This window comes from Papio anubis, chromosome 17, assembly GCF_008728515.1.
Source record: "Papio anubis isolate 15944 chromosome 17, Panubis1.0, whole genome shotgun sequence".
In the NCBI taxonomy this organism is placed as follows: Eukaryota; Metazoa; Chordata; class Mammalia; order Primates; family Cercopithecidae; genus Papio; species Papio anubis.
This window is the reverse complement of record NC_044992.1, coordinates 55,222,260-55,246,383: the sequence shown is the minus strand read 5'-3', so window position 1 is coordinate 55,246,383 and position 24,124 is coordinate 55,222,260. Positions and strand designations below refer to the sequence as shown.

General features: G+C 36.0%; 1 protein-coding gene across 8 annotated transcripts in view; it reads right to left on the bottom strand.

Moving 5' to 3' along the window:
• The window catches only part of TANC2 (tetratricopeptide repeat, ankyrin repeat and coiled-coil containing 2), a 471,789-nt gene that overhangs the window by 371,803 nt on the left and 75,862 nt on the right, over nt 1-24,124 (bottom strand). The window contains exon 1 of one of the 8 annotated variants that reach the window (XM_017950848.3): nt 16,796-17,811. The exons of 6 other annotated variants lie outside the window; for them this stretch is intronic. The gene's annotated coding sequence lies outside the window, so the exon portion shown is untranslated. Of the gene's footprint in view, nt 1-14,992; nt 15,042-16,795; nt 17,812-24,124 lie in introns of those variants that run through there. One more of the 8 variants, XM_031657668.1, reaches the window with a different exon arrangement.

Genomic DNA, 24,124 nt, shown 5'->3' with positions numbered 1-24,124 from the left:
ATTAAGACAAAAAAAAGTCATCAATTTTGACACAATCATAATCTAAAATGTTTTAATTGCCTCATTTATTTATGAGACAGGGTTTCGCTCTGTCACCCAGGCTGGAGTACAGTAGCATGATCTCAGCTCACTGCAACCTCCACCTCCTGGACTCAAATGATCCTCCCACCTAAGCCTCTGGAGTAGCTGGGACTACAGGTGCACACTACCATGTCTAGCTAATTAAAAATTTTTTTTGTAGAGAAGGGATCTCGCTACATTGCCAGGACTGGTCTCAAACTTCTGGGCTCAAGTCATCCTCCCACCTTGGCCTCCCAAAGTGCTGGGATTACAGGTGTGAGTGAGTCACGACACCCAGCATCCTTAATTTTAAAAAATGAATCAGAAATACATTATAGTAAAATTGCACTACGTTTGAAAAATTCTCTAAGACTGAAACTTTAATTATGTCTTACCCCAGTGGAAACTAATCATAAAAGTCACGATTAGCTCTCAGGTAAAAGCACAGATTTTTTAAAAACAATAAAATCACCACTGCCCCAAGTTGGTTTAGAAAACTTTTTTTTTCTTTTATACAGAGTCTCACTCTGTCACTCAGACTGGAGTGCATGGACACAATCATGGCTACAACCTTGACCTCCTGGGCTCATGTGATTCTCCTACCTCAGCCTCCCAAGTTCCTGGGACTATAGGTGGGAGCCACCACCCCTGGCCAAGTGTTTTTTTTTTTTTTTTTTTTTTGGTAGAGATGAGGTCTCACTATGTTGTACAAGCTGGTCTCAAACTCCTGGGCTCAAGTGATCCTCCCACCTTGGCCTCCCAGGCATGAGCACTGTACCTGGCCTTAGAAACCTCTTTGAAAGTGGTTGTGGTATCCTCACTGAATCGAGAAATCCATTACTCAAAAAAGCAAGACTGCAATGATATACAGTACGTTAAATGTTTTTGCTTCGCTTAACACCATTCCTTCATCACAGATAAGGCCTCCTTCACATAACACTTGCATCTATATTTATGGACAAAACAGAAGGCCTTCAGCTGTCAAAAAAAAAAATCAAGGTGTCTGCGTAATACTGATTACCCCAGACAGGAAGTCTGGGACAGGAAACAGAATAGAGTTATGTACATGATGATATAATTTACTCACCAAACTAAAGACTTACTTCAAATATATCATAAACTTTACAAAGAACAACTCACTGATGTAAAAGGTGCAGAAATAAAAAAAAGACCTGGCTGCCCATCTCAATTGGGGTTTCCTAGATTACAGACAATCATCAGAGAATACTTGTTGTTTTTTTCTTTAATCAGCATACTAGGTTATATCCAGCAATTATTTATAAATAATATAAAACAGTATTATTTCAATACTGAGAAATACTGTTAACAGATGTTCTCTTCCCATTATTTCAAAAGGGAAAATGTCATAAGAAGAATTTACCTCACAGAGTAGACAGCTTTAAACTCAGCTATATTTAGGCACCAACATAGTCCTAGTGAAGAAATATCATTTATGTAGGAATATTCCATACATAATGATTTCCTATGAAGGAATTTAAGTTAGAGAAAGTCTAATAAGAAAGTGACTAAATAAGTCCAAGAAAAATGTGTTATTTCCTACAACTAGGTGACTATTCCTCTCAATCCAGGATCAAAACATGACATCTGAAAAATAAACAACTTAATCTAGCCGAAGCTCATCTTCAGTGTCCTCAGCTAAATGATGTGCTAGAATATTAAGTTTTATGAATTAAAATGTTGAAGGAGGTTGTCATCAATACTGTAGAAACTAAAATACAGAACCCTAATAGGAGGGGTGGAGGGTATGAAAACCACAAGGAATACAATACATACATATAGATTAAAGTTTTACTATTCAGGTATGAACTCTGGTCTCTTCTACTATGCAGATACAAATCTGCAAGAACTGTATACACTTAATGCCAATAAGAACACACACGAGTTAGAGCACAGGAATGAAATATAAAGAAAACCACTTATGGCCGGGCGCGGTGGCTCACGCCTGTAATCTCAGCACTTTGGGAGGCCAAGGCGGGGGGATCACAAAGTCAGGAGATCGAGACCATCCTGGCGAAACGCCATCTCTACTAAAAAAAAAAAAATACAAAAATTAGCTGGGCATGGTGGCACGTGCCTGTAATCTCAGCTACTCGGGAGGCTGAGGCAGGAGAATTGCTTGAACCAGGGAGTCAGAGGTTGCAGTGAGCCGAGATCACACCACTGCACTCCAGCCTGGCAACAGAGCGAGACTTCATCTCAAAAACAAACAAACAAACAAACAAACCACTTATTTATGAGCCAAAGGCTACTTATGAAAAAGTAAATGCATAAAATGTTCCATGGCTACATAAGCACTCTGATAAACAGAAGAAATGAAGAGCAGCTCATCTATTTGGGGTAGAAAAGAGAAAAGGAGCTAGAATTGGTTTAGGCATTTCTGCTGGATATAGTACTAGTAAAATCTTTATAACATTATCTCACTTAGTACCAATAATAATTCAATGAAACAAGCAGTACTCTCATTTTAAATGTAAGACAGATTCAGAGACGTAAAGTGACTTTCCCAATATCACAACACTAATAAGTAGCAATACTAAAATCAAAATTGTCTGGCTTTAAAACTGTGTTCTTTCCAAGACTCTCCACTGCTGAAGGGGAAGAGAGCAGAAGTGGACAAAGCAGAGAGACCAATTAAGAGGCTAATGCAAAAATTCAGACTAAGAATGAACACTTGGACTAAGTGAGTAGTGGAGGTAGTGAGAAGAGGTTGGATTTTGGATATATTCTGAGGATATGGCAGAGAGAATCTGTTGTCAGAAGAATAAGATAAAGAAATCGAGGGCAATTCTAATAAGCTGGGTCTGAAAAATGGGCTTGCAATTTATTAAGACAGGAAAGACTGCAAGAGAACTGATTTGGGGATGAGGAGACTATGCGGAGTTCAGTTTTGGAAATACTAAGTTTCAAATGCTTATTAGACAAATAGGCATATATATATATATGCCATCGGTACACAAATCATCAGTAAATAAATTCCACTTAAACTATGAAACTGCATGAGATCTCCAAAGAAAGAGTATATATAAGAATGAGACACAAAAAGGGAGAAAAGAGCCAGTGTAATGGTTTAGCATGGTCTCTCCCTGTGGAGTGGCAGGGGTGAAACCCGACGGGATTAAGTTCAATAGAGATTAGACAGAGATTCTGGAAAAGGTTTTCTCTCTCACTAGACGTGAACAAAGACGCCAGGTCCCTGGATATGCTGGTTGCCATCTTGTAAACACAGGAGGGAATAAACCATGAGACATAAATTAACACTTTGAAAGATTATATGAAGAGATGGAACATACCAAGGATCTTGTTGACACTGAATTACTGAAGAAAACTACCCTATCTCTGGACTACAGTTATATAATCTAATAAATTATTTTCATCATAAAAACCAGAGGTCAGCACACTCCTGCAAGCCAAATCTGGCCTGCCGCCTATTTTTGCACAACCGTAGAGCTCAGAATAGTTTTTACATTTTTAAATGACTGAAAATAACTAAAATAATATTTTGTGACTCAAAAAATATATGAAATTCCAATTTTAGTGTCCATAAATAAAGTTTTATTAGTACACAGTCATAACAGTAAATAAATTATTTACTGTATTTGTGTTGCAATGGCAGAGTTCAGTAGTTGTAACAGAGATGGGATTAAGTTCAACAGATTAGAAAGAAATTCCAGAAAAGATGATGTATCTCCCTAAACCAAAATCCATGGAGCCCCTGAATACGCTGGCTATCTTACAACCCAAGAGGGAATAAACCATAGGATATAAGTTAACACTTACTATCTGATACTTTACAGAAAAAGTTTGCTAATCCCTTATATCAAGCAATTCTGAGTCAAATTTTCTGTTACTTGCAACCACAAAAATCCTAAATAATATACTCCCCTACACTATGGCAGCACCAAACTACTCGATGATATTCAAAAAGGAAACATATTACAAGGCCTCTATCAATTTATGCTCTTTTCTCTGCATAAAATGTAGCTCTCTCCATTTGACTATATAATGAAATTATATCTAATATGTACTAACAGTGCTTGGTGTCTGGCAGAGTTGAACTGGACTCAATCTTTGAACTATTACTATTTATATGACTTTAGGAAAATTAATTAAATTATCTGAACCTTAGTTTCCTTATCTGTGAAATTATTATAATGCTCTATGTGGTTGTTATGAGAAACAAATGTAGTAATACAAAGTACAGCATGACATCTGGCACAAAGCAAGCACATATTAAATAAATGGAATCTTCATCTATCATATTCATGATCAACAAGTTCCTTTTACTGAAAGATGTCATTCCTCTTCCTACATAGACTTTCTGGATGCCTACCAGAAAGAACTGTTCTCTCTTCTGTGCTTCTTCAGCACGTTATTCATACAATAGTCCCGCCTTATCCCCAGGGTGTGCACTATGTTTTTTCCTATATAGATGCTCCTCACCTTACAACAGGGTTATGTCCTGATAAACCCATTGTAAGTAGAAGATATCATAAGCTGAAAATGCATATAATACAACTAACCTACAGAACACAGAGCTTAACCTACTCTACCTTAAATGTACTCGTAACACTGACATTAGCCTACAATTGGGCAAAATCATCTAACACAAATTTTTTTAAATTATAAAACTGTCTTCTAATAAAGTATTGACTATTTCATGCAATTCACTAAAGACTGTACTGAGAGTGAAAGAATATGGTTGTATGGGTATTCAAAGTACAGTTTCTACTATGTATGTATCACTTTCACACCATCATAGTTGAAAGATCATTTAAATTCAACCACCCTGAGAACGATTTATACATACATACGTATAACAAAGTTTAATTTATGAATTATTTGATCCATGGATTCCTGTATCCGTCTATATGCAGCCAAGAGTGAGATCCACATGTATCCTCTTCAACATCCAGTTTCAACAGATAATACCAAAAATAAATAAACAAACAAATTAACTAAATAATAAATCATTTTCCTAAGACTAAAAGCTAGAACAGCCTCTGCCTTCTTCACATTAACCTATATCTCAGGGAAGCCACAGCTTCTCAAGTATGAGTTAGGGTTTTCAGGAACAGTACCAGATTTTATTTGCAAAGACACAAAGAAAAAGTCACTTAGAGAAATCTAAAAAGTTCAGTGTAACTAGAATACACAAAGTAGGGGCAAGAAGCAGGATATGAAACTAGAAAAGTAGGCAGAGGCATAATCATAAAAAGCATAATCACAAAAGGCATAAACATTATCCATGATGATCAATTTGAACTTTATGCTGTATGTGTAGGGAAGAAAATGAAGGGCATTATGCAAGGGAGGGGCATGATCTGACTGGTGTTTTCAAAAGACAACCTTGGCAAGTATATATTTAAGTCAGTGGTGTGGGCCATGGCCTAAAAGTAAAGAGATCACTGCCATAAGCTCAGAGGAAAGGAAAGCCTAAATGCACTAACATTGAGAATATGAAGAAAAGGGTAGGCTTGTGAAATATTTAGGACACAGAATTGCAAAGACTGTACTCATTTGAAAGAGTCATTTCTAATCGCTGCCATCAATTTATTTTTCCTTTCTTCCTTAAATCCACTCCCATAAGGCTTTTGTCCCTATTATTTCAGATAATCCACAATTACCAAAATTTCCTAAAAAGTCCATTGTTAAGTCCAACAGTTAGATCTCAGTTTTATTTTTTGACTTGTCAACATTTGATGCAGTTAATCTTTCTTTTTTGAAGTTTTCTCATCACTTGATTTCCAAGATGTCACACTTTCCTGGTTTTGCTCCTGTCTCTAGGGCTCCTTCTGTCTCCTTGGTTTATTCTTTCTCATCTCCCCAATCTCTACATGATAGAGTGCCCGGGGCTCACTTTTTAATCTGTATTATTTGCTATATAGATTCCATTGGTTATCTCAAATAGACTCACAGCTTTATGTTTTATCATGCTGATGGTTCCCAAATTTGTATCTCTAGCCTGGACCTCATCTATGCAGTTCGTATTTATGGAGTTGCCTACCCTACATTTCCTCTTTCTTTCTTTCTTTTTTTTTTTTTGAAACAAGGTCTTGCTCTGCTGCCCAGGCTGAAGTGCTGGGGCATGATCGTGGCTCACTGAAGACTCAATTTTCCAGGCTCAAGACATCTATCCACTTCAGCCTCCTGAGTAGGCACACACCACCAGGCCCGGCTAATTTTTATTCTGGGGGTTATGCTTAAGACCCCTTTAAGATGGGGTCTTGCTGTGTTGCACAGGCTGGTCTCGAACTCCTGGGCTGAAGTGGTCCACACATCTCAGCCTTCCAAAGTGCTAGGCTTACAAGTGTGAGCCACTGTGCCCAGCCTCATTTCCACTTTTATATCACAGAGGTATCTCAAAATTTAACATGTCCTAACAGTCCTCCAGGAATCTGCTCCTCTCACAGTCTTCCTCATCTCTGTAAATAGCAACTCCCTTCTTTTGGTTGTATAAGCCAAAAACCGTGGAGTCATCCTTAACTCCTTTTTTCTCCTGTTGCCCATACAATCCAATAAATCCTGTCAGCTATTCATGATACACCCAAACTACTTCTCACCCTCTGCTACCACCACCCTGAGTCCAAGCCACCCTCATGACTAACCTAATTTCTCTGCTTCTGTCCTACCCCAGCTTCAATCTATTCTCAATACTGCAACCAGAATGGCTCTGTTAAACACAAAATAGATCATGAAACTCTTCTCCTCAAAACCCTCCAAAGGTTTCTCATTGTAAGTAAAAGTCAAAGTCTTTAGATCAAGGCCCTGTATTACCTGGCCCCTATTACCTCTCTGACCTCATCTCCTACCACTCTTGCTCTCTGACTTTTCTGAAGCATGCTGGCTCTCCTCACTGTACTTTAAACACTCTAAGAATATACTCATATCAAGGCTTCTGCCTGAAATACTTCTCCCCCAGATGTCAGCATGGCTTGTCCTGCCTCTCCTTTGGGTAGATACGTCACTGTTCCCCGAATCATGCCTTTCCTCATCACTCTAAAATGGTACCCCACCACCACCATATTGACACAGATATACATTTTTTAATTCTTCCTTGCTTTATTTTTCTCCTTAGTACTTATCACTAACATACTCTGTATTTTACCTATTCATCTTGATTCTTGTCATCTTCCCCCACTAGAATATAAATTCCATGAGGACAAATAATTTTGTGTTCAATGCTTTATTAGCCATTGCTAGAATAGTATCTGACACATAGAAGGTATTCAAAAAATAGCTGTTGAATTAATTTGCATGAGTAAAATGAGGGAAAGAAGGGAATTCTGGATGCCTCAGAATTCTTTGGGAATTTGGGAATTTCACTTGCTTGATTATAATGCCATTAAGAGAATAGAAAATGGAGGGTTGGGAAGGAGAAATAATATTCCATTTTACTAAGGGTTAAATTTAAAATCTGATTCACTCTCCTTATCTTTTATTTTAGGTTTAGATGTACCTGTGCAGGTTTGCTACATAGATAAACTTGTATCACAGGGGTTTGTTGTACAGATTATTTCATCATGCAGGACCAATAGTTATTTTTTTCTGATCCTCTCCCTCCTCCTACCCTTCACCCTCAAGTAGGCCCCAGGGTCTGTCTGTTGTTTCTCTCTTTGTCTCCATGTGTACTCATCACTTAGCTCCCACTTACAAGAGAGAACATGTAGTACTTGGTTTTCTGTTCCTGCATCAGTTTGCTGAGGATAACGGCCTCCAGCTCCAATGGAGCAGAATATAGAGCCCAGAAATAAGGCTGCACACATACAACCATCTGATCTTCAACAAAGCTTACAAAAACAAGCAATGGTGAAAAGACTCCCTATTCAATAAATGGTACTGGGATAATTGGCTAGCCATACGAAGAAGACTGAAACTGGACCCCTTCCTTATACCATATAAAAAACTCAAATCAAGATGGATTAAAGACGTAAATGTATAACCACCCTACTTAGTACTTCATTAATTCCAGGTCTAGAGCTAGACAGAGGGAAACATGAACAGTCAGAAGTGAAATTGTCTAACCCTTTTTGTTTTTTCAAAAACCAAATAAGGTGTTCTCAAACTGGAGTTCTGCAGTAATTCTCAATTCTCAACTCAAATATTTATGTTTTACTTGATGGAGTTCAGGACATGATACCTCAAAATATGGCACCCTGGCATTTAACAGAACAGAAGCAGAAAGATCACTCTCGCCCTCCCCTTGCACTTCTTCCTAAAGCAGACTCCTAAAACCTAGAAAGGATTTTTTAATCTTCTCCTAAAGCAGGTCATAAGACCCTCATTCAAGAGGTGTCCTGCCTATCCCTGGAGGAAAGAAACATCTTTATCTCTGAAGACAGAGGCATACAGAAAAGAATCTTAATAAAAAGTCTTGCTAAGTTCCCCCACACCCCATCCCCAGTTTACTACCATAAAATTACACTTTTTTAAAATCCAATCACACTTCTTCACAGCTATCCACTTCTTCGTCAAATCTAACATTAAAAATACACAGATTTACCCATTTCTTCAGGTCTTCATTTCCTTATGAAGGCTCCAGTGCCACATAAAATTCATTAAGTAAATTTGTATGCTTTATTCATTGTTAACAAATCTGTCTTTTGTTTTAGGGGTCTCCGTCATGAACCTAGTGATGAACGAAGAAAAGATATTTTTCTTCCTCTACATACTTTTAAATTCGTTATTTCACTAGGAAGCCCCTATTCATTTATTTGTATATAAATTGGAAAAGTCTGTCTATATAACAACTGCCTTTTTGAAACATCCACTTGGATGTCTCAAATATACTTCAAACTCAAAATATTGAAATATGAAATTCTAAACTTCCTTTCATCCCTTCAAACCTGATCCTCTCCATCAGAGCTCCCCATCTCAATGAATTCATCATCAAATATTGTTGATTTTCTCTCCTAAATGTCTCTTGAATCCATCCACTTGTCTCCATCTCCAACCTGCATCCACTCCTATGTCCATTCTCTTCTCAACATATATCCACAAATAGCTGAGTAATCATTTAGAAATGCAAATCTAACAGTTACCTCACTTTATACTTAGAATGCTTAAATGTTCTCCCATCAGAAGATATAAAATTGAACATGATCTGTAAGGTTCTACTTTTCCAGCTTCATTTCTAATTGGATCTACTTTTGTTTTTCTAATATTGGCTTTCTTTCAGTTTCTGATCTCTATCTTCAGATGTCTAAAGCAGGCACCAGAAAAACAACTACTGTATACCTGAGGAGTAAGGAAGGATAAAACAGTTTTCACCTAAAATCCCTGCCTTCGTATATGAGGAAGTAAAAATTTCAAAAGACATTAGTAATAGGCTATTTTTATTTTACGTCACATGGTTCACAAGAAACCTCTTACTCCCTATTTAGAATGACAGCTACTGATTGACTAAAAATCAGATCTCCCCACCTCCATTTCACTTCCAAGAAAAAAACACGACCTTTCTGTTTTGACTGATAAATTTAAATATATAGACACTCACTGGAAAATCAAAGCAATACAAAGCCAAATAATCATATATTATGCAAATATTCCTCAAATTTGTTTTTTCAAATAAATTATACTTTATTCATCCCATTATGCCTAAAATCTTTACTGGTTATATATAAATGTTTTTTTAAAGTACTTAGCATAATACCATGCACTTGTAGGTACCTAATCTGTACTATATTACTTGATTATAATAATAATGGCAATGAAACTAGAAATTTGAGATCAAAATATGTTAAAGAATTTATTAAAGGCCGAGTATGGTGGCTCTCAGCACTTTGGGAGGCCAAGGCAGGTGGATCACCTGAGGTCAGGAGTTCGAGACCAGCCTGGCCAACACGATGAAACTCTGTCTATACAAAAATTAGCCAAGTGTTGTGGTGAGCGCCTATAATCTTAGCTACTCAGGAGGCTGCAACAGAAGAATCACTTGAATCCAAAAGATGGAGGATGCAGTGAACTGAGATGGTGCCACTGCACTCCAGCAGCCTGGGCAACAAGAGTGAAACTCCATCTCAAAAAAAAAAAAAAAAGAGTTGGGTGTGGTGGCACACACTTGTAGTCCCAGCTACTTAGAAGGCTGAGGCAGGAGAATCGCTTAAACCCAGGAGGTGGAGGTTGCAGTGAGCCAAGATCACACCACTGCACTCCAGCCTGGGCAACAGAGCGTGACTCTGTCTCAAAAAAAAAAAAAAAAAAAAAGAATTTATTAAAGATAACAGTGTTACCTTTGTATATGCAATATACAAAATTTAAAAACAATATTCCTTTCCCTAAACTTATCATTAGAAAAGTTCTTCAGTGTTACATTTTGTATTTTTCTCCCAAGGAACTAGGAAAAGTGAATACAATGATTAAGTAGTTGGATAATGGGAATTATTACGACCAAACAGAATGCAGAAATATTTAATCAAAGAATAAAGAGAGAAGCCAGGCATGATCGTGTGTGCCTATAGTCCCAGCTACTTGGAAGGCTAATATGGGAAAATTACTTGAGCCCAGGAGTTCGAGACCAGCTTAGGCAACATAGTGAGACTCCCATCTCTACTTTCTAAAAATAATTTTTAAATAAAAAGAATACGGAAAGAACTGAATAAAAGAACCCAGAAAAGACTCATATGCAAATATAAGAGATTCTTAGTACATGAGACAGCTGGGATGATAAATCACTGGAGAAAGAAAAGGGTATTCAACAACAAATATGGTGGGGAAAACTGGCTTTCTCCACATGAGAAAAAAAAATTAGACCCTTTTCTCATACCATAATCCTCTTACCAAAACAATTAAAAAAAAAAAGGAAAAAAAACCCAAATGTATTAAAAATATGGAAGTGAAAAAACAAAACTTCAAAGCTATTTCAAGAAAATACAGAAGAATGTATTTGTGGTCTCTGAGTAAAGAAAGATTCCTGAAATAACATGTAGTATAACAAAGAATGATAGATTTGAATAAATTAAAATTTTAAACTTCTATTTAACAGAAGTTTGGAGTTTCAGTCCTAAAACCAAAGGCCACATTTTAAGACAGAGTACAGACTGACAGAGGGTATCTGTTATAAATATCACAGGCTAAGGATCAATCTAAAATAAGGGTCTGCAAACTTTTTCTATAAAGAGAGTAAATATTTTAGGCTTTGCAGACCATATGCTCTCTGTCATGACTACTCAACTCTGCCATTGTGGTGCAAAAGCAGGCACAGACAATATGTAAATAAATGAGTGCATCTGTATCCCACTAAAACTATTCAAGGACACTGAGATTTGAATTTTCTGTAATGTTCATAGGTTGTAACATTTTATTCTCCTTTAATTTTTTTCAGAATGATTGGAAAATAAATGGAAAAACCATCCTTAGCTCACAGGCCACACAAAAACAGGGGGCAGGCTGGATTTGGCCTATGGGCTACAGTTGCTGAACCTGTCCAGAATCCATAAAGAACTCCTATAAATCAGTAAGAAAAAGACAATCCAACAGAAAGATGTATAAAGGATATAAAGAGGTTATTAACAAATGAGGAACTCTAAAGGCCTATAAAACACATGAAAAAATGTTCAACCTCACTAGAAATTAAGGAAACAAATTAAATCACTAGAACATTACCTTTCTCCTACCACACTGAGAAAAAGGAAGAAATCTGACCATATGACTATTGGATAGGAGGAAAAAAAAAAAACTCTCAAACACTTCTAAGAATATAAATTGGGAAAGTGACAAAGTAGTGAAATCATGTAGTAAAAGTAATAATGCAAATAACCTACATTTGCAAGTCCATTTCTAGGTACAGTTCCTAGAAAAACTAACGTGCAGGTAAGGATATTCACTGGAACATTATTTGTGATCACACATACAAAAAACCAGAAAACTCAAATTCATATTAGGAGGGAAATGGATGGAAGAAATGGGCTCATAAAATAGAATACTATACAATACATAAAAGAAACAAACTAGGTTTCTAACAAGAGCAGAAAAGCAAGTTGCAGAATGATATAGAGGAAATGATACCATCTATTATATTTTAAAACACACAATACTAAACTAAAAATCCTTCATGGATACATTTATACTGAGAATTTTCATCTCTGAGAAAGGAGATTCAAACATTAATCTTTTTAAACCAAATTCTAAATCTGTCTGGTCTATATATTATCTATGTCTGTGTGCATCTGTGTTGGGATATAGTTAAAGCAAAGGGAACTAGTAAGAAACCAAGCCATGTTTTATTTGGAAAACTAATGGAAGGTACTTATTAGAAAAATCAGATGAACATTTAAGAAAATTCATTCTTACAGCAAAATAGAGAATGAACTAAAGGCTACTGAGATTGGAGACACAATAATTTAAGTGACATGAGATTCTGAAGAAATGAGAATGAAGAAGTAAAGAGAAGACAAAGGTCAGAAATACACGAAAGTTTTATCATCTGGACTTGATGACTGATAGATGTTGGCAGCCATTTTGGGGAGAGAAAACTTAATATATTTTTCCAACTGCTTCCTGTATATACTTTTACTATGGGTATATAAAATTGCTTTTAGAACTGTACATCTGCATTAGTTGATGATGATAATGGCCATCAGCTACAGCTGAATGATTGAAAAGGGATTTTTGAAAACAAAACATCAGTTAAAGCAATTTTGAAAGATGTAGCAGAAAGGTTTTCTCTGCTTTGCAGTTTCTGCCAGAACATATATACAATGTATGCTTCTGAGGGCTAAAGATACTGTTGAATACTAATACAGCTTAATCTTCAATTACTAGAGGAAAAGATGATGAAAGAGTTCAAAGTACACGAGTACAAGTCCCGACTCCACCATTTACTGTGTGACTTTGGTCAAGTCACTTAACTTCTTGGTCTCTGCCTCAGTTTTTTCATCGTTAAATGAGTAGAATAATAGAATTTATTTCACGAGGTTGTGGAAATTAAATCAGCATAATTATGTACGGCTTTATATATGTATATATATGGGTTTATAATTATGTATGGGTTTATATATGTGTATGCGTGTGAATACTAAACACACACATTTGTGATTATTATTTGTACATCAATTACTGGGAACCCATTAAGTGATGAGGCATTGTACTATGTGCTAGAGAACCGGCAATAACAAATTTACATTTTTGCCCTCTTGAAGTACATAGCCTTTACAATGTGAGAGATAGATATGTGAATGTATGTGCTGTCTTCAATCTACCTAATTAATTCCCGAAGCTATTTCTCAATCTAACCAAGCCTATCAACAATTTTCATGTCCATGTAATCTTTCAACAATTGCTAAAAATCAATGGAAACAGGTTATGGCTATACAGAGAAAAGTCTTTTCTAAAATACAAATAGTTTTATGAACAGGTCTTTAATAGAAAAAAATAAAATAAAATACAGATCTATGGATGTTGTTACTTTATAAACTACATTTTCATTTTTATCTCTAAGTTTTCTAGTTATTCTATGTCTTCCATCCTTAATATAGGCTAGTCTAGAAGATTAAAAAATACATAAAACTCCCAGAAACTTATCTCTCAATTCCACCTCCCCATTCCAAGAATGTAACAAATTCTTCACTGTTAATTTCTTCTACCCTTAACCACACTGTGAATCTGAAAGATTCATAAACAATACCCTCAGAAACTACTTGGGTCTTAAAATTATAAAGACAATGATAGCTAAATAAATACTAATGAGATTTTTATTGCTTAGTTGAAAATGAATTAGTGTATTTGTAGTGTAAAACCTTTTGTTTTCATGCTGTAATCGAGTATTTTTTAATAAAATGTTTATTGTCAAAAACAGCTCATACAACAGTCATTCCCTCATCATCTTACTTTTTAACACTGTTTCAACAAAAGATATCTTAAATGCATCCAGCTCTCTATTGCAAATTTACAGTAGTAATCCTTGCCAGCCATTTTGTTTTCAGCTTGTAACACTTGCAGCCAGCTGCCTTCAGCCTGACTCTATTAGCATATTGGATAATTTAGAAAATAAGCACAGAAACAGAACCTACAAAATATAGTGGACTTTTATCAGATATATCTACATATATTTTCTTTAATATGCTTTATTTTATGATGCTTCTTTACTTCCTTTCAATATTATTCATTCTCTTAATGTAAATGCTCACTCCTGCTCACAATAACTTTCCCTCCCTTAGATCCTATAACTGAAGTTGACCTATTACGGTTTAAATATAAGAATTTTCAAATTTTAGTAGAATAAACTACAGGCATATTTTAAATATTTTCTGTAAATGCAGAGAAAAGTTGCATATTTGGTACTATAATTTGCAACTATATTCCAGCAGACTATCTAGCCAAGAATAACAAACACGTAAAAGCTAACATACATTATTCTCACATCTCAAGGGTATTTCTAATAGCTAGGAGACAGCAAACAATTCTCCACCTGTTCTGACTTGCAGTATCCTGCTGTTCGAGTGTCAATAACAATGTGCCCTCACCAAGCATCACTAAAGTCTTAGATGACAAATTATCTAATGCAATTTTAATATGATGGGAAAGGGTGGGACCAAAGAGTTAGTATGAGTGTCCTGTTCTTCAGAGCTCTTTTCCATCTCATCCATCTCCTTCCCCCAACAAGTCCCACTCATTCATATTTCATAAATGTTCTGAAATTATGTTATTCATTAACCCAGTCTATCAGTTAACATAAAACTCTTTTTAGAGAGACTCTTGTAGTTCATTACAGAATACTACTTGGAAAGTTCATTAACTTGATAGAATATAACACTCCCTTTAAGTAACACCAAGCAAAGCAAAAAAATAAAAATAAAAAAAGAGGCTGAAAAAAAATGTTCAGTGATTAAGATTACTGAAGTGCTTTAGTGACTTCATTTTCTCTTCCAAACCCCTTCCCTTCTCCAAGGCATTTTTGTTTTTATGTGATACTAACCACTCAGGCTGCTGTAGAAGCCTCTGGTTAGAATGGATTTCGAGGCTGCTGTATCTTGTGAGGAACCAATCAGATTTCTTTGTTTCATCTGCAACATTCCATCAGGGTTATATAACATTTTAGATCCATGAAACATTTCAATAATATAGTATATTTCAATCTGTAGTTAGTTATTGTCACTAAACTTGACATAAAAAAATCTCATTCTTTTGAGTTATTTGATAAAAATCAAAGAAATATAGTACAAATGAGAGATTTGTTTTTAATATTTTTTTCTTTTTGGGGAGAACACAGAATTTGCTTTGGCTATAAAAAAAGAGTCTCTGAAAATATACAATATGAGTACTATGGAGACTACTAGGATTAATGTTTACTCCTTATTATTTTGGTCTACAAAGGTAGGTAAGGTAATCCAACACAGTGGCAGACAGCCAGCCATACAGTTGTTAATTCTTATCACATACAAAATGTCTTTAGCATGGAATAAAACATTATACATTTCTAAGCGCAGGCTGAATCCCTGGCAAATCTTTTAAAAGCACAGAAAAATTAAGTCAAGTATTTAAAATGTTTGGACAAATATTTTCTCAAATAAGAAAATCTGAACTCTGAATGTCATACTCCAATTTACTACCCACAACACTAACCAAAATAATATACCAGCAGCATTTTTAGCTATATGATTAGAATACTTGCATTACACTTGTAGTGGAACCATACACATATTCTCTCTCTCTCTGCCAGAGATAAATGCTGCATAACTTAAATACTGCTCTTCTGTGCTATTAATACAGCAACTCAGATATTCAAAAACATATTAAGCTGAAATCTGTGAATCTAGTAGTTTCTCTCTTTTTACAACTCAAAGGCATCCCACAGATGATGGTTACAAATCAGCACAGGATTAAAATAGTGCCCCCCAACACATGAAAAGCTGAATCTGCTGGGTGTGGCTTAAGTAAACATCTTGTCTCAACTGGACAGCTCCCCAGTAACACAGCCACAGAAACCCAAAATATGTGAGTACATAAGTAAAGTGCTTCTTGGGAGGGGGTGGGAAACTAAGCCTCCATGTTTCATCTATGCTTGATGCTCAATTGTTTCTATACTGTACTTCTGAAATGACAGTGCCTTGAGTCAATGCTGAACATTGTTCAAGAAACCAAGGACAGAGAAATGTTACTTGTCCTACTTCCTCTCCTTTATTTTATGCTCCCTGTCTACAACATGGCTGTTCTTACAAACATTTTGCTTTCATAGAAGAGGTAATCATTTAAATCATGACTATGTGCAATGCGAACTCACACTGCATTACAGTCATCAATAAAATATGAAGTGCCAACTCCAGGGTTCATTCTACTGATTTTCCATATCTCACCACAGAATGTGCTACTAATGTTTTCTGCTATTATAAAATGAACAATATAGGGAAAGAGACATTGGCAGGAGCTGCGACAAATGTACAACAGAGAAAATATAAAAACTAGAAGTGCTTACTTTTTAAAAATCCAGTATTAATAGATATAACCTTCACAAACACCTATCTATATAGACACACACATTACACGCTTAGTATAAATATAAATGTTTAAAACTACCATGCATGCATCTAGTAATGTTATAAATACAATATACCTGAACCTCTTTATATAGAGGGCATGAAGATTTTAGAACTACAACAGTTTCATTCTTACTGGCCAGAATCAAATATTAAAACAGCTGAAGACATCTGACATACTGAACCACATCCAAGCCTTTAATCTTGTTAACAATTTTCTCTCCTGTTCACTGTAGCAAACTCACCTCTGGATCATATTGACGGTTATTTTTTTCCCAAGCCCTGTACATGCTGCACCATTTTGTTTGTCTTCTGGACAGTGGAGAAATCGGCAGAACAGCAGTGAAGGAGTGTACTGGAGTCAGCAGAGTCAGTGCCAGCCTCCTACTGCAGTCTGTATATTGAACGCACTCAAACCCACAGGTGCCTACGTAAAATCCTCCAGCTGCAGCCTGCAACTTAATGTTTCTTTCAGCAGTAAATCTGTATGCTACTTTCACTTTGCTTTAATTCAACAAAAGGACAGAATGCACAACAGTATACCAGATGATTTTGCAAAAAATACTTATATAGACATTGTCTCTATTAAGTAGCCAAAAATAAATGAATTTTTTAATCATGAAGATACAGAAGAACAATCACCAAAAGAGAAATGTATTTCTAACATTTCTAAAATTCTAAACTGATAATTTTTTCAAGAAAATTTAACATTAAAGACTAACACATGATATGTCTTAATTTTCTCACCTAAATAGCTTATGAAAGTAATTTTTTACACACCATAGGTAAATCATGTATAAATGCATAAACAGGCTTTCCTCCCATACCTTTCATCAACAGATAATTCATTTATTAGGAGGAAATGTGGAACTTATCTGATAAAAAGGCAAAGTGAATCTAAATAAATCAATGCTCACTCAATAAATGACAGAGAAAACAAGAAAGAGAGGCTCACAGTCCTTTCACATAAACTTCAAACACATACTCTTATCCACCAGAATTAAAAAATTGGAAGAAACCTTGAAAAAGACAACTCTAAAACTTTGATTTTTCAGATTAACAAATTAAGGACAGAGAGATTAAGGCTAAAGTACCTTTCCCAAGGTCATAAAGCTATTCTATAGCAGAGCCTGGTCTTTTAAATACACCTTTTTAGTAAATACTTAATAACTACTGAAACTCACTCAAGATTAAACAGTAACCTGAATATTGCTATAACTATTGAAGTCTATAGTTTAAAAAATTTATGAAAAAGAAATATCCAAGCCCAAATAACTAAACAGGTGAATTCTACCAAACATTTAAAGAAATAACACAAATTCTACAATTTCTTCCAGAAAACAGAAGAGTAGAAAATACTCCAAACTCATTTTATGAAGACAGGATTACTCAAATGTCAAACCAGATAAAGACATTACCAGAAAAGAATACTACACACCAAAATCCCTTTAGGAACATAGAAACAAAGATCCTCAACAAAATATTAGAAAATAAAATCCAGTAATGTAGAAAAAGAACAACAAACTATGAGTGGGTGGGGTTTATCCTGGAAATGCTAGACTAGTTTAGTATTTGAAAATCATTCAGTGTAATCTACCATACTAATGGTTCAAAGAAGAAAAATCACATGATCTTATTACTTGATCAGAGAAAAAGTATTTTTTAAAAAAATTAGCACTTGAAGAAAACTAGGAAAGTAGGAATACAGGGGAACTACTTCAACTTGATAAAGAACATCCATAAAATAGCTACAGCTAGCATCATATTTATTTGTCAAAAACAACGTATCCCTCCTACCAACGCTCAGGAAACAAGGCAAGAACACCACTCCCACCACTCTTAGCCATCGTTGTACTAGAAGTGCTAGCCAGTGCCATAAAATGAGAAAAAGAATAAAGAGCATACATACTGGAAAGGAACAAATAAAACTCTCGCTATTATCAACAGACATTATTGTCCACTTAAAAGATTCAAAGGAACCTACTAAAAAACAAAAACAAAAAACATCTATTAGAAGTAATAAGTTAGTTTAGCAAAGTTATACGATACAAAGTAAAAAAGAAATCATATACCTATGTTTTATTTTATTTTTTGAGATGGAGTCTCGGTCTGTCACACAGCTGGAGCACAGTGGTGCAATCTTGGCTCACTGCAACCTCTGCCTCCCGGTTCAAGCGATTCTCCTGCCCCAGCCTCCCGAGTAGCTGGGATTACAGGTGCCCACCAGCTTGCCTGGCTAATTTTGTATTTTTCGTAGACACAGAGTTTTACCATGTTGGCCAGACTGGTCTTGAACTCAGTCCCAAGTAGCTGGGATTACAGGTGCCCGCCAGCATGCCTGGCTAATTTTTGTATTTTTCGTAGAGACAGAGTTTTACCATGTTCGCCAGACTGGTCTTGACCTCAGGTGATCCGCCTGCCTCAGCCTCCTACAGTGCTGAGATTACAAGCATGAGCCACCACGCCCAGTCTATATATATGTGTGTGTGTGTGTGTGTATATATATGTTTTAAATATTACCAATGTACAATAAGAAACCAAAATTTTAAAAACAAGAGTTCACCCACCCCCTTATCTGTGATTTCTCTTTCCATGGTTTCAGCTACCTACAGTCAACTGTAGTCTGAATATATTAAATGGAAAATCCAAGAAATTACCAATTCATGTTTTAAATTACACCCCATACTGAGTGGTGTGAATCTCACGTCATCCTGCCCAGGATGTAAATCATCCCTTCCAGCATATCCACTGCTGTATACCATACCTGCCATTAGTAACTTCCGGCATATCCATGCTGTATACCCTACCTGCCTGTTAGTCATTTGGATATGCTCATTAGTGATCTTGGTTATCAGATCAACAGATCACAAGAAGAAGGATGAATAAAGTACAATAAGATATTCTGCGAGAAAAGATCACATTCATATTTGTTATAATATATAGATATAATTGTTCTATTTTACTATTGTTATTGTTGTGAATATCTTACTATGCGTAATTTATAAATTAAACTTTATCATAGGTACATATGTATATGTAAGAAAAGACGTAAGTATATATAGGGTTCGGGGCTATCCGCAGTTTTAGGAATCCACTGGGGGCTGTGGTGTGTACCCCCTGTGGACAAGAGGCGACTACTATACCACTAGCTCAAAAAAAATACTTATGTATTTTATGTGTAAGTCTAATGAAACATGTACGAGATCTATATGCTGGAAACTACCAAATGCTGATGAAAAATATCAAGGAAGAACTAAACAAATGGAAAGACGTAACGTGTTCATGTACTAAAAGAAGACCCCACATGGAAAAAATGTTCTATCCCAGTTGATCTATAGATTTAATGTAATTCCACCCAAAATCCCAGAAGGATCTTTTTATAGATAGACAAGATGATTCTAAAATTTATATGGAAAAGCAAAGGATCTAAAATAGCTATGACAATTTTGAAAAAGAACAAAGTTGGAAGAATTATACTACCCTATTTTAAGACTTACTATAAAGCTACAGTAATCAAGACAGTGCAGTACTGGCAAAAGGATACAAAGAGATCAGTTAACAGAACAGAGAGTGCAGAAATAGACCCAAATAAATATGGCCAATTGATTTTTAACAACAGTGCAAAAGCTACTCAAAGGATAAAGTGTAGTCTTTTCAACAATGGTGTTAGAACAATTACATAACCATACGAAAAACCAAACAAACATATCAACCTTAGCCTCACACTTTATATTAAAAAAAAAATCATACATCTACATATAAAACTTTTAGAAGAAACACAGGAGAAATCTTTATGACCTGTGATTAGCCAAAGAGTTTTTAAATATGATAGTAAAAACATGAACCATTAAAAAAAGATAAATGAACTTTATCAAACACTGTTAAGAGAATAAACAAAGCAAGTAAAACACACATCCAACAGAAGATTTGTATATAGAATACACAATGAACTCTTAAATTTCACCAATGAGAAAACAAACAACCAAATAAAACATGGGCAAAAGATCTGATGACACTTCACCATAGGGGATACATGGAAGACAAGCACATGAAAAGATGTTCATTAGCCATCAGAGAAATGCCAATTAAAACCACAATGAAACACCACTACACATAGAATAGCTAAAATTTTTTACAATTGACAATACCAAGTGCTACCAAGGGGGTGGAGCAGTTGGAACTCTTATATGTTGCTGGTGGGAATGAAAAGGGTACAGCTACTCTGGAAAACTGCTTGGAAGTTCCTTATGTAGTTAAACATACATCTAGCATATGATCCAACAATCCTACTTCCTAGGCATCAGCCCTACAGATATGAAAACTTATGTTCACATAAAAACCCATACATGAATGTCTGTAGTGGCTCTATTCATAATCACCTAAAATTGGAAATAATCTGAATGGTCTTCAGTGGGTGAACAGATAAGCAAACAATACATCCATACAATGGCACACCACTCAGCAATAAAAAGGAACACTCACTAGTACTTTCTGACACAACAATTCAGATGAATCTCAAAGGCATTATGCCAAGTGAAAGAAGCCAGTCTTCCAAGATCATATACAGGCATACCTCAGAGATTTTGCTGGTTCCATTCCAGACCACTGCAAGAAAATGAAGATCGCAATAATGCAAGTCACACAAATTTCTTGGTTGCCCAGTGCAGACAAAAGTTATGTTTATGATATACTATAGTCCACTAACTTTGTATTATGTTTGTAATAGCATTATATCTAAAAAGAAATATATATAACTTTATTTAAAAATACTTTCTTGCTAAAAAATGTTATCATCTGAGCCTTCAGCAAGTTGGGATCTTTTTGCTGGTGGAGGGTCTTTATGTTGACGGATGCTGACTGATTAGAGTGGTAGTTTCTGAAGGCTGGCGTGGTTGTGACAATTTCTGAAAATAAGACAACAAATGAAGTTTGCCACCTCAAATAACTCAAATAACTCTTCCTTTCATGAAAGATTTCTCTGTAGCACATGATACTATTTGATGGCATTTTACTTAGAATTTCTTTCAAAATTGAAGTCAATCCTTTCAAACCCTGGCACTGTTTTATCAACTAGGTTTATGAAATATTCTAAATTATTTGCTGTCATTTCAACAATGTTCACAGCATCTTCACCAGGCATAGATTCCATCTCAAGAAACCACTTTCTCTGCACATCTGTAAGTAACTTCTCATCCATTCAAGTTTTATCATGAGATTACTGCAATTCAGTGCATCTTCAGGCTTTATTTCGAATTCTAGTTCTCTTACTATTTCCACACATCGACAGTTACTTCCTCCAATGAAGTCTTCAAAGCTGTCCACGAGGGTTGGAATCAACTTCTTCCAAACTTCTGTTAATGCTGACGTTTTGACCTCCTCCCATGAATCGTAAATGTTCTTAATGGTATGTAGAATGGTAAATCCTTTCCAGAATTTCAATTTACTTTGCCTAGATCCATCAGAGGAATCACTATCTATGGCAGCTATACCCTTGCAAAATGTATTTCTTAAATAATATGACTTGAAAGTCAAAATGTACTCCTTGATCCATGGCTGAAGAATGAATGTTGTGTTTGCAGGCATGAGAATAACATTAATCTCCTTGAACGTTTCCATCAGAGCACTTGGGTGACCAGATGGACTGTCAATGGGCAGGATTATTTTGAATGTTATCTTTGTTTCTGTGCAGTAGATCTCAACGGTGGGCCTAAAATATTTGGTAAACCATGCTGTAAAACAGATATGCTGTCATCCAGGCTTTATTGTTCCATTTATAGAGCACAGGTAGAGTGGATTTAGCATCATTCTTTAGGACCCTAGAAGTCTGGAAATGGTAAATGAGCACTGGCTTCAATTTAAAGTCAGCAGCTGCATTAACCCCTAACAAGAGTCAGCCTATCCTTCAAAGTTTGGAACCCAGGCACTGACTTCTCTCTAGCGATGAAGTCCTAGATGGCATCTTCTTCCTATACAAAGCTGTTTCATCTACATTGAAAATCTGTTATTTAGTGTAACCATGTTCACAGCTCATTGGTTTCCCAGGTGAAGGATAGGGGAAAAGAGTGACCAGAAACGAGTATCACCATGTAACCTGTAAGGTGATGTATGCTAATTGTGGTGGTAGCTACACATTTACACATGTGTGAAAATTCATAAAACTGCACACCAAGATTAAAAAGTAAATTATACATTATAGTTTTTAAAAACTTCAGTTACCAATGGATGGCCATGACTTCCAATTCTCTCTTCCTCTGCCCTCTCCTGTGGGTCCATAACCCAAATATCTCATGTCCTCTGGATAACCCATCATCACCTCAAATTTCACATTTCATAAAATGAATTCATTACATTTCCCCCCAAACCTCAAATGAAGAGCACCACCATTCACCCGGTCACTTAAGCCAGAAACTTCCTTTATAAACAGGTGTTGTCCTTGAATGTAAGTTCTGTGAGTTATAGCATTATGACATAGGAAACATATATTTGGTTCTGCCTCCCATCCCCAGTTCCTGACATGGTTTTAGAGCTCCTAAAACCATTATAGTTTCCTAAAACTCTTACAGTATTGGGATGATAAGAGCATCTTTTATTATAATACTTGATCTTAGTCCTCCAGTAATAGACACAAGAAGTACTAAGAGCCTTGGTATTTTACTACCAGGAGAGATAAGAGTGTCTTTTTGTATGCTAATGAGATTACTGGTGGCTGAAAGCTCCAGAATAGCATCAGGATGGGGGATGATTGCCAGAGGAACCAATCATGTGATCAAGGGAAACTTTCAGCTCCACCCACCCCAACTCTGGGAAAGGGAAAAGGACTGGAGATTGAGCTCAATCACCAATGGCCAATGATTTAATCAATCATGCCTACATAATGAAGCCTCCATAAAACCCCTAAAAAATGGGGTTCACAGAGCTGCTGGGTCAGTGAGCCTCATGTCAGGAGAGTGGGGTACCCCAATTCCACAGGAGCAGAGCTTCTGTGCTCAGATCTTATCCTATGTACTTCTTCATCTGGCTGTTCATATGGATTCTCTGTAATATCCTTTATAATCAACTGGCAAACGTGAAGTGTCTTCCTGATTTCTGTGAGCTGCTCTGACAAATTACTGAACCCAAGAAGGGAGCCATGGGCACCTAGAAATTATAGCTTGTAGGTCAGAAGAAGTACAAGGGTCTAGAGTTGGCAATTCGTGTCTAAGTGGGGGGCGTCTTGTGGGACTAGTCCTCAACCTGTGGGGTCTAACTCCTGGTTGTCAGAATTAAACTGTAGGATACCCAGTTGGTATTGGAAGAGGTGGAGAATTGTCTAATGGGATGCATCTGGTGTCAGAATGTGTGAGTATAGAAGAAGTTGTCCTTTTAGTAATCTGATATATATATAGCACTGCTCTATCTCCAGTAGCTCTAGCAAGCACTAGATAAGTATTTTTGTTAAGTAAATTAAAAAGTAAGACTAAGACTCTTCCTTCATTTGACCTACACCCAATCAATCATGTAGTTCAGTTGATTCTTTTCTCCATACCACTGCCACACTCTTAGTTCAGACCCTCATTATCCCTTGCCTGGATGCT